At 42.2% G+C, this 12,516-nt stretch overlaps 1 long non-coding RNA gene across 1 annotated transcript; it reads left to right on the top strand.

Moving 5' to 3' along the window:
* The first annotated feature begins 7,994 nt into the window (after positions 1–7,994).
* Positions 7,995–9,542, top strand: LOC141004933 (uncharacterized). Its single transcript, XR_012179838.1, has 2 exons — positions 7,995–8,525; positions 9,247–9,542. It is a non-coding gene; the product is annotated as an uncharacterized lncRNA (long non-coding RNA).
* Positions 9,543–12,516: the final 2,974 nt, after the last annotated feature.

Here is a 12,516-nt window from a genome sequence, read left to right on the forward strand (position 1 = left end):
ATGACATATGACGGAAATGTCAATCAATGTGAGGAAATACCATGACTTCTACTAATTCAATTTAGACTACCAAATCGTTTGATATCATCTCAGAAATGATTTAATTTGATGAAACTCTGGTGACATTCTTCCAATATCCTCTCGCTGTACTGAAGCGCATACTGTAATTTCTCAATCCTGAGTCTGCCAGTGGACAGGGCCCTATTTGAGAGTCTGCTGGTGTGCTGTGTGGTGTGCTGGGTCTTGGCAGATGCATGAGATGGTGGAGGGCTCTCACTGAGGTGATTAATCAAAGCTGACATTTGGATGGAAACGAGCAAAGTTGGAGGGCTCATCTCAGTAATAACACGGCGCTGCAGAGCCATTGTCCAATATATAGAATTTAACTTGCATAAAGTATTCCAGCAAAGCCATTACTGCTTTATATCAGTAATAATGGAGCAGAATCATTAGTCCAAACTGCTCATTGGCAATATGAAAAGTACACTCAACAAACCATTTAAATAAAGTCTAAATTTGGTTCAGAGATTAACATTCTTTATTATAAAGATGAGATAATTTAAATGCAATCTTTCCTACTGACACTGGAATAGAAGAAACAGCAGGCTTCTTGAACAATTACTGTGCTCACTCTTCCAACAAATAACGATCAAAAAGATGTAATCTATGATTTAGTTGTTACATTTACAAAATAAATAACATTTTTCAGCAAACAAAGAAACAAAAAAATAACGCATCAAGGCTTATCACACAGTAGCAATGATAAAAGTAATGTAACATGAAGTAGTTTGGTGTGTTGCTCAAAGTCTGCTAACGGAACATTTTCTTGAGCTTTCAGCCACATCAGCGAATAGCGTGAAAACTTGGTGATTTATAGAAAGTTACATAGTCAGGTCACGTGACAGCCCTTTAACAACCACATTTCAGCCCTCTGATAAGTTTGTTAGTAGTAGTAGTAGTTAGAGTATCAAACTGACAACCTACTTCTGAGATTAAAAAGGTACATTGTTTTTTTTTTGTCTTTTTATATATAAAATGTTTATTTCTCAATTGTGAAAACTAATAAAGTTGAGAAAAAAAGCTAACATATTTAAATTCCTAACTTTACAAACTTTGAAAATGACCGGACCCCTTACTTTATCAAATCTGGCCCTTCTAAAAACATCTTGTGTCCTCTATCAGCTGATAGTCTGTTCAGTAGAGAAAATTCCACTAAGTGAACCTGGTGACAGGAATTTTCTGACAAACTACTGTTAATAATTGATCTTAAATGTTGATATGTAGTAAATATATAGTAAATTGTTTAAAAAACAGTTAATGCTTTGTGTTGTTCTTTACTTTAGGCATCACATTTGAAAACATGGTGTCCCTCTTTATATGACCTATTGGAGATTTTTTTTTTATTATTCAATTTTGGCTTTTACAAATGAACAATGTTGACATAAATCATTATCCTGGGAAACAGTCAGTCATGCAGAGGGATTAGAATCTAAAGTATGGACAAATAGCAATCAGGATGCTTAAAATGAGTTTAAGTGCACAGGTTCCATGGTAGAGTGGGGAGATTGAATTTGTTCCATAGGGCCAGTCTGCAGGATATGATTCATTTGAAAACCACTCACCACCTTACATAATCACCACTTGCTGTGCTTTTTAGGGAGGCTATTCTGTCGAGTGACAGACTAAGTGTCAGAGTCACTATGGTGGAGGTTATGGGTTTGCTTTGCATATAAAGCAGTGTTACGCTGAAAATGGCACCACCCAAACCTCAGCTTCAATGGGAGAAGTTTTTGCAGAAAAAAATATTATTGTTTACACTTGTGTGCTGGGATCCACAGTATACATGGGGAAGACATAACTCAGCCCGCCAACTTAGCCTTGTCACCAAGCAAAATGTTGGTAATGGATTATGCAAAACTTTTTATTTTTTACGCATTTTTCTCCGACAATACCAGCACATGGTAAGGTATGGTTAACATTAGGCAAAAAACTTTGTTACAGTAAATGGCATACTGAAATCATGGGAACTAAGTATGTGATTTTGCAAGGATAATTGTGTGCACATCCACAAACTTCAGAGGGATGTGAAAATCAGAATATAATGACAAAGGTAGGTAGCTCTCAAGTTTTATTTATTACTTTCTGACCAAATCCTGGTCAAACACATCAAGAGAGTGTTTAGTTTAATAATCAAACTAAACTGCGATTTCATTTTCCTTCATGATTCAGTCTGACAGTGTCTTAATGCAAGCCGTTCTTTGTTTTGAAAGGGAGTGTTATTTTGGCCTTATGAATCAGCAGTATGTAGTGTTTGTTCCATCAACATTGTTTTCAGTAAACACTGAAGTGTTAGTGGTTGCTATGAGTAGTTTAGTTTTACCTACTTTGTTCTGATTGGCTTGGCTATTTGCCAAACTGAAGAAACAGATGTGAAAAAGCAGATCCCCAGACCTATTACAACCTCTAAAAACAAACTTAGAGATATGGGCAGCAAGTCAAACGGTTTGAAATCAGGCAAGCAGTGATCAGACTGAACTCCTTAAATGTGTGGTCCACCGAAGTGCAAAACCAATGGATGTTATCCTTTGGTTTGTGGACTTCCATTTTAGGCATTACAGCAATCACCGCCATGGTAATATGGTGCCAAAAGTGACCACATTTGGATGAGAGGGTGGAGCTGGGGAGGATATCCTGATTGGATGGGATTGAGAACCTAAGGACCTGTCATTCTGAAAAAAAAAAAAAAAAATGGGACCATAATTTGCAGAAAGACATTATGCTATATTGACGAAGATTTGAAACTAGCAATTGAGACCACTAGGAAACTCTTTAATGAGGTAATAAATCAAGTGAGAAGTAGGGTCAATTCTTCATTAGTGTACATACATTTGTTCCCAGACTGCAACATATAACATGCTTTAAACCCAGTGGAATAAATATCAAAAAAGGTGTTATCAAATACTAAAACGTGTCCATTGTCATTAACACTTGGCTAAAGTCGGAGAAGGACTGTGGTCATGGTTTAAAAAGGACAAAAATTAATTGTTTGTCTGGTTATCACATATGTTAAAGACTCTAATAGAACATCTGAGAAAGGGATACTGGACTATCAACTTAGTATTTAATGTACTGAGCATATACCTATACTGGTGTAGTACTGGTGTAGCAATGTATCGTGCAGAAGAGAATTCTCAGAGGTGCAATTATACGATTCAAACATCAGCAAAGCCGTCAGTTTGGTAAGCCTCAGAGGGAGATGCTGAATCTGTACACTGTTTGTGTTTAAGGAATACACTGAGTTTCATGTCGATACCATGTATTATTGATTTAATCCCAGACTCGTAATGGTCTTCATCTGACAGAAGCAGTCTTGGATAAACTTTGTGGTCCTGAATTAAAATGGTTTTCTAAGTGTTAAAGCAGCATGAAATTGGTTCTGTTTGCAAGCCATTCCTGGGACACATTTTTTTCAAAAGAGGAGCAAGAATTTCCAATCAAAAAACTCTGAATGTTCACCCTCTGTGGAGCAATGGAGATACAAGACAATGCGGAGCTCACTGTTTTGCCTCAGTCTCCAAAAAAATAAAACAAGCAGCGACATTAAGAGGTCTCTGTGTTAAGGAATTCGACCCAAACGCATATTTATGGTATCACTCTCAATATGTTGTTTTAATTTCCCCCATACTGGATAAATAAAGTGGACTAGAAATGAGATAATGGTGGTTATGGAGCTGCAGTTTATGTATTGTATCATCCACAGCCAGCTGCATAATTCTTTGGTGGACATTTATAGCATATTAAATACAATAAAAATAATATTTGCACACCAATTTGTATTGACGAGGTTAGCACATAATGCCATATTAGAATGCATAAGTGTAACTAGATGAAACTGAGGCATCAGAGTCGCACAATATTGAGTATTACATTATGAAAGATTTCAATTCACAGATTCAATACTTGCAACAATAATCATCATCCACCATTGGCTATATAAAGTTTCAAAAAGCAAGAAATCAAATCCTGTACTACTGCCCAACAGTGCTGACTGATAAATAACCAAATGTGTAAAAAAAAAAAACAGAAACAAACTGGTGACGAAGTTGGTTGTGTTTTTACATGGTTTTGGACTTCTGACACTACTTCATGTTTGTGACTTGACTAATTTGCACAATGTAATGTTAAATGAATGTAATGTACATATGTCCTAGGGGTTGGCCAGCTGCTCTGAGCCGGCCAACTCTGGAGGAGAGACTTTGGTGCAGAGCAAAACCCCTGGAGGAATAAACGAATCACATTGGATTCTGCTCTGATATGGAGCCCTTTAACCAACGAGAAGAGAGCTCAGAGGTTGCTTTTTTAACTTTTGGAATTAAAGTTGGATTTATCTTCAAACCCTGACTGGCCTCCATTGTCAGCTGTTTATGTACTGTAATGTAACCGGAGCTGGAAGGGGAATGTACATTACTACATCAATGTAACGTTGCAGAGAGGAGGATGGGGGAAATAGAAACCAGAGTCTGCTGACTAAAGTGAGAGGTTGATCTGAATTGAAACAAACAGACACACACACCCTCGATGACGTGCCATTGCTTGCTGTCTTATGGCTAATGTACATAAGGGTATTCTGGCTGTTTGGGGCAAATAAACAGTTGCACGAGTGACGCGAATAAACACAAATGATCCTATGGCCAAACTCAGCGCGAGGCAAAAATCCTCTTCGCTGGAGGTGAACTGTGAACACACCATTAAACAACCACCACTGCCGATGAAACTCCATGTGATGTGACTCAGCACAAATGTAAATAGATGAGATAATGTTTGAGTTTTATTCACATTATGTTTGGTCCCTTTAGCTGACTTCCTCCCTCACTTTCTGACTCTCTCCTGGAAGTTATAGCAACAGGTGACCAAATGACACACCATTACATTTGGTAAACGTGGATATCTCTTGGTTTAAACATTGTTGGAAGCATTTAGGATAATGTGAGTACACAACTCAACAATTTATATAACAAAACACTTTAGTGCAGACATGTTACATATTGTATCTTTAACTATTACTAATGTTTGCTAGATTGTTATCCCAGCCAAACAGAAATAATTGAAATACACTCATAAAATCTAGTGGGATTTGTTGTTTGCAATAAACAGACCTATTTTTTGCTTTCCAGTTGTGACTAATTTTGTCAGGGTAGATTATTTTCGCCAGTCACTAGACTACAGCTCTGTGCTGCGGCAAACATGTGGCAGCTTCTTGATTGATGGAATACAGCATATGCACAGCCATATTACTGTTGTGACAGCTGGCACAGTTTGAGTAATTGCTTGCTTCTGTATCTTCTTTTATGCGTAATTGGAGTATTTCTTTGTCAACAGGGTTCACATTGCTCCCGTTTGGAGTGTTTGTGTGTGTTTGAGTGTGTGTGGCTACTGGGCTGGCTGTGTGCAGACATGTATGTCTGGAAAGGGTAGGTGTGTGTGTGCACATATCCAGACTGTACGTGTGGGTGGGTGTTCCGTCGATGCAGAATACTTTAAACCAACAGATTGTTGCGAGCTGTAACATCATTATTTAATGAAGCTATCTGCTGGCTGTTCTGTGGTGTTTCACTAATGATGTAATTCCAGAAATAATGCAATATTGAAGACAGGAAGACATCTGCTTTCTGCATGTGTGTGCCATAGCCTTATCTTTAATTTATGCAAAACATACAATATGGGCCTTTATTTGAATGGAAATAAAAAATAATGCAATCTCTGTCAAGGTTTTGTGATTACGCTCATAGAACTGCAGTTCTAGAAAGTCATTACTCACATTAAAACGGGAGAAAAATTTTTTATTCCCATGAATCCTCTGAGAATGTGCATTACATAAAATATAAACGTTTGACCCAAGGCAAGCTGAAATATGGAAATACTTCAATTTTAACTCTCAATGAAAATGTGTGTGTTTGTTTTTACGTAGGAGTATTTTGGTCACTGGAGGCTGATGCTAACAGTAGCAGCTATAATGAAACTTCACCTGTTTTGATTTCCTATTTAAGCACCAATAGTGGCAGTGGCAGCTCCCTCTGCCTGATCGCCTCATTAAAGAGCCATAAAGCAGTTTGACACTCACAGGATGCCAATCCATCACAGCTAGGCCACTTCTGATGGGGGAAAACCTCTAGGGGAGGCAAGCTGCAATTGCTGGGAGGAAGGGGGAAAAAAAGTCCATGTCAAACTGAGCTGTCGTCTGGTGAGCCGAGATGCCAACACCCCTGAGGCGGCAGAGCTGGATCCAGATCCAGTAGCCGACTAACACGTCCCATAAACTCATGAGCGAGGCAATTAGCAGGAGCCCCTGTGGATAGCACATTCCTCTCCCAATGATTACCACCCCCCCACTTCTCTTTTCGCTCTGTCTTTGCTTCTGTTAAAATTCCTCTGCTTGCTTGCCAGTCCAGCGTTTACAATTCAGCCATCAACACATTTCAATGCAGCAGTGGTTGTCTGCCCAAGAACAGTTGTGTGGCCTGCTCCTGTTAAACAGCAATGTTCCTCATTACTCTAATTACCTCTGCAGGAAAATAAAAAGACATAAAATGTCATTTGGGAGGCCAATAAACACAATTGAAAGTTAGTCTATACTGCAGGAAACTCAGATTTAATTGTCGACATGTCACCATTGACTTTTTTCTTTCTCTTTTTGTGGACTAGCTAAACACAAAACAGAAAATATAACAATAAATTATCAACAAATGGGTAATCTCAAAGACTGAGAACAACAAAACATAACTTTTGTTATTGGTGCATTTCAGTGCATATACAACACTGAAAATGTTGAGATTATCTTGAGATTTAATCAAAGTACACACGGGACAATTGTTTTGTAATTGTTGTATTAGGTGAACCACTGTCTGCCCATCCAGATGGTGCTAGTGTTGACAGAAACAATCAGAATCACACTGTTAAAAATAACAAATAACACATTTTACCCTTTACTACACTGTAAGCAGCACTACCACAATGCTGAAATGTAAAAACTGAAGAAAACACTACAGCATAACATTAGTGATGATAGATCATAGAGTGTACTATACACAGTATGTAACTACGCATACTAAAGCCTGCTTGTATGCATTCAGTGGAATTCATTAGCCATATTTCAAAGATATCTTTTATGTTATGTATATTGTAGTGTATACTATATGGTTCATACTTTATGTCTGTTGAATCTTAAATATACCATTTTATTTTGTAAGTTTATCCTTCTAAATAGACATTGCCTTGGTACAAGAATGTCATTGCATAGATTTCCATGCTTTTATATACGTGACAGTAGAACTTGAACTTTATAAAAACGTGAAATCAATGACTTTGGAATAAGCAACTTTTTTTTCATTCAAACCTGCATTAACTTATATTTAATATTAACATTGGATAATTACTAATGTGGGTTGTTTAAAACAGCAAACTTTGGTGAAGGTTCCTGTAAAGATGTTTATAGCCAGCCTTTAATATGGTAAATTACATACACCGATCAACATTTTGTCCTGTGACGTCTAGCACTGGGACGTTGTAGTGGATCCTTTGGGTCCTGTGGGTTGGGGGATTGAGGGATGGGCCAATGAAAATGTATTAACCCAACTATTTTTTTAGACAGCAGAGGAAGACAGGAAATAAGCAGACAAGCAACCATGGTCTGTTGGAAGACAATCAAACCAATGACATAGTGAAGGCCAGGCAACCATGTGGCATGTGCCATAACCATTTGGCTACCAAGGCACTCTGAAAGTAGCCAACTGTTGGTGAAACAGGTGATATGTAATCACTGTCAATTTTTGTTCGTGACCAAAAATATATTAATGCAGCTTAAAGACACATGTTTTTATTACAATAAAAAGCTCAAAAATTGTCAGACCGATAACAATTAAAAGTTAAAGTGAATGCTTAGCCAGTGATCACATTACACTACTGTACAGTATCTAACTGTAGTGATATGAGGCATCATTGCCATATCAAACTTAGTTTTGCTGCACCACCGCCCCTCTGGCTCATTAGCCAATCGTTACGCAGACCGAGGGGATAAAAGTAGGTCGTGCTCCTCCTCCTGACCTCTCGCTTCCTGCCTCTTCGGCCCGTCCACTTCCGGGTCGTGGTACTCGCCACTAGCATCTGAGCACAGGTAGGCGCACGTTGCCGTGCTGTTTGTGTACATTAGTCCGTGTTCCATGTAAATCAAACCGTGACTCTTTAATAGATCTGGCGTTTCCACTGCGGTCGAGGCGATTATTTGGTGTGTTTGCTGCTGCCGACCGGAGCATTGGTGAGTTATGACGTACTTCTGTTTATTGCTGTAGCTAGGTGCTAAACTCCCCTTCTGCTCCTCTTCCTCTAATAGTCTGCTGGTCGTGTGCTGCATGCATGGTGGCTGTCTTCCCCCGCTGTGTGATTTTCTTCACCCCTCTCCCTCTTTGGATGGGACGCTAATATCCCCGGACTAATACCGGAGTAATGGATGCTAAAGCTAATTAAGCTAAGTAAGCGCTGCTGCTCAATCACGGCACCTGGGCCACTGCTACGTCACTACCGCTGCTTCGCCGCTGTTCTGCCACTGTGTTGTTGCTGCTGCTGCTTGCTGCTGCTGCTTGCTGCCGCTACTCTGACGGCTTGGTGTGGGTCGCTGTTTGGCCACTGTACTGTGTTGTTGCTGCTGCTGCTTGCTGCTGCTGCTTGCTGCCTACTCCGACGGGTGGTGTGGGTCGCTGTTTGGCCACTGTACTGTGTTGCTGCCGCTGCGCCAACGGCTCGGTTTGGACCCGGTCGGCCGCCTTTGGTCCACCTGCTTCCTGCTACTGACCGTGTGTGTGTGTGTGTGTGTGTGTGCGTGTTTTAAAGGCAATCCGCCGAGGTTTGGTGTTATTGTTTATTTGTTTATCTTCTGTTTAATGGCTGATTTTCTTTTGGTAATTTCCTAGTATTTTGGGTGTTTATTGTTTTTGTTGGGGTAATTTGTTTATTTTGAGAGTTGATTGCAATTAAAGTTTTCTTTATTATTTGTTAAACTTAAATAGTTATGGTTAATTCTTGAGTTGATCTCTGGCCAGAGACTCTTGATTTCTTGTCTTGGTTGGTTGATTTTTGATCAATTCAATATTTTTTTTCAGTTTATTATCTATAGTTTGTTGGCACAAATTATAAAATATTGTTTTCTTTTCTTTAACTGTGGGCCCTCCTAATTGTGTTTTCCTCTTCCCCTAGTGCTGAAGGCCGACAGTGTTGGTGGTGGTGGTTCCCCTGGGTGGTGGTGATCCCCTTGTGTGTTGTGTGATCCCCGTTCAAGATTTTCTTTGTGCACGTCACCTTTTTGCTGTGAGTGGGGTGTTCTCCTTTTTCTTTTTGGATGTCATCTCCCCTATCACAACCCCTCCTCCAGCCGGTAAGCCTCAGCCTGAACCCCCCACTTTCTCCAGTTGGGCTCCTTTCTCCTTTTTTCCATTTAGTGCCAAATCTTGTGGACTTTTAAATAATAAAAGTTTGTATATGTGAACATTGAACTCTGTCTCCTGCCCTCCCTGAGTGAACGAACCTGAGTGTCCTTTTTCGTAGATAATTGATCTTTAGTACGGGTCCTTGGGCCCTAACCCAAGGTGGCGTTGTTGGTATTTGGTACATAACATGGTAATAACCCTCGTGTCGCCCCAAACTTGGCGTTGTCGGCAGGATAAACTCTGTGGAGGTGGAGACGTGTGTTCCATGTTTTCTTTCTTTCTGTCCTATTGCTTTTCAGATTGCCTTTTTGTGTGTGAATGGGTAGCAGCTTAAGTCGAACCAGCGGTGAGTCCATTGTGTTCTTTTGGTAGTCGTGGCTCTAGTGTTCAGTTTAGCCGTAACTGTAGTAATGGAGGGAGAGCTACAAGAGTTGAGGGATTTGGTGGCACAGTTGAGGGCAGAGAATGATAGATTGCAGCAGGAACAGGCTGTGGCTGTGCCTGGTCCTAGTGCTGCACCTTCCATTCCTGCTGAACCTCTTCCAGCACCGTCCACTTCTACCGCTCCTGTAACAGAGCGACTGGTCCTTGTACCCCGAGATAGGAAGTGCCCAGTGTTTAGGGGTAGATCAGGTATAGGGCTAGAGGAGTGGATTGAGGAAGCTCAGGCTTGCATGAGGGCTCGCCACCTGTCCACATACGATCAAGCATTCTTTCTTTTTGACCATTTAGAGGGAGAGGCGCGTGAAGAAATAAAATATCGCTCGACCACTGACAGAGGTGACCCAGCTAAAATCATTGTGGTTTTGCGAGAGTTGTATGGTTGCGCCGACTCGTACGTTGCCTTACAGGAGGCGTTTTTCTCGAGGCGACAACAAGATGGGGAGACTCTCCAAGAGTTCTCCCTCGCGTTAATGAGTTTGATGTCTGCGGTGAAACAAAGCGCTCCAAGCGAGATGCCAAATGCAGATGTGTTGTTGCGCGATCAGTTTATTGAAAACGTCATTGATGGTTCCCTCCGTCGAGAATTAAAACAATTAGTACGCAGGCAGCCTACAGTCTCTCTGCTGGATGCTAGGGCAGAGGCAATTAGGTGGGAGCGAGAGGGATTGCCAGGGGGGGTTCGGGGCCGAAGCCACTCAGTTCCTTCATTGATGGGCTTGCAGTGTGGTGTCCAGACTGCTCCTTCCGTAGCTAGTCCACGCCAGGCTTCGGAGCTGCAGGAGGTGAAACAAATGCTGAAGCTCCAACAGGAACAGCTTAACCATCTCACCGACACTCTTGCTCAGCTGCAGATCAATCAGCAGCGTAACCTTTCTTCTTATCGTGGCCCAGTCATCTGCCGGCGATGTCAGCAGCCTGGCCACTTCGCCAGGGAGTGTAGAGGAGAGCGTGTCCCTTCTCAACCTTCAGTGACCGCTTCTTCTCGGCCAGCCTCTCGGCGGGATCCAGCTCAGCATTCGGGAAACTAGCGCCCGTCGAACTGCGGAGCCAAAGTTCGAGGGGAGCTGCTACTGGCTCACCTGTCACGTTGGGGGATGGGAGAGAGGCTAAGCTAATCAGCGCTTGTCCACACATGGACATGGTTATGGGGGGAGTAACAGTTCCTTGCTTAGTGGACACTGGGTCCATGGTGTCCACTATCAGAGAAAGCTTCTTCCGGCAACACTTCGCGACTTGGGACCAAGACAAACTTCAGTCTTGCCATTGGCTTCAGCTTCAAGCAGCCAATGGATTGCCCATCCCATATCTCGGCTACTTGGAACTGGAAGTCGAGCTTTGCGGTAGGACTTTGCCAGGGTGTGGGCTACTGGTGGTCAAGGACCCTCCAGCTGATGCTTCTCTTCCTGCCCCAGGTGTCTTGGGGATGAACATTTTACGAAGATGCTACAGCACCTTGTTTGGGCAACATGGCTCTGCCCTGTTTAATTTGCCCACCGTCACTGAAGCACCAAGGTCTGTGGTGCAGGCATTGCAGAGATGCCATCAAGCCTCTCTGACTTCTTCTTCAGATGTCATTAGCAAGGTCAAGCTGCGAGGCAAGAAAGCTTGCCGTATCTTTGGTGGCACTATGCAGTTTGTTCCAACCACCTGTTCGGCCCAGTACTCTGGGACTGTTGTGCTCTTTGAGCCCTTGGATCGGGGCCTTCCTGCTGGGCTGCTTGCATCCCCAGCACTGGTTAGAGTTGAGGGAGGTACTGTGTACATACCTGTTGTAAATGTTGGAACTGCTGATGTGTTGCTTTACCCTCGTACAGAGGTTGGTGCTTTGCGTGAGGTCGGTGTGGTGAGCTTACCTTCTGGTGTTAAGGAGGTTCCATCTTTCTTGGCCACCGTTGCATCCCAGGCTGTAGTTTCTACGCTGCAAGACCAAATAGATGCGGTTGACCTATCTGTTTTGTCAGCTGACGAACAGAAGGAAGCCCGACTTCTTCTTTGGAAATATGCTTCTGTCTTTTCCTCCCACGACAGCGACCTGGGGTGCACCAACCTGATAGCGCATGAAATCCGGCTTTTGGATGACACTCCCATACGTCAGCGCTATAGGCGTATTCCGCCATCGGAATACGAAGTGGTCAAGGAACACATCAACCAGCTGCTTAATGCGCAGGTCATCAGGGAAAGCTGCAGTCCATTTGCATCACCAATTGTGTTAGTTAAGAAGAAGGATGGTAGCCTGCGCTTGTGCGTAGACTACCGGCAGCTTAACAACAAGACCCGAAAAGACGCATTTCCTCTTCCTCGGATCGAGGAATCGCTGGATGCCCTCACAGGAGCCCGCTGGTTTTCCACTATGGATTTAGCCAGTGGGTACAATCAAGTCCCGGTGGCAGAGGCCGACCGACCCAAGACAGCGTTTTGCACTCCTTTCGGACTCTTTGAATGGAACCGCATGCCTTTCGGGTTGTGTAATGCACCCAGCACTTTCCAGCGACTCATGCAGCGGGTTTTTGGAGATCAACAATGTCAGTCATTGCTTTTGTATTTGGATGACATTGTGGTCTTCTCCTCCACCTTCCAACAACATCTTAAGAGGCTG

This window comes from Pagrus major, chromosome 11 (genome assembly GCF_040436345.1).
Source record: "Pagrus major chromosome 11, Pma_NU_1.0".
NCBI classification, from domain to species: domain Eukaryota; kingdom Metazoa; phylum Chordata; class Actinopteri; order Spariformes; family Sparidae; genus Pagrus; species Pagrus major.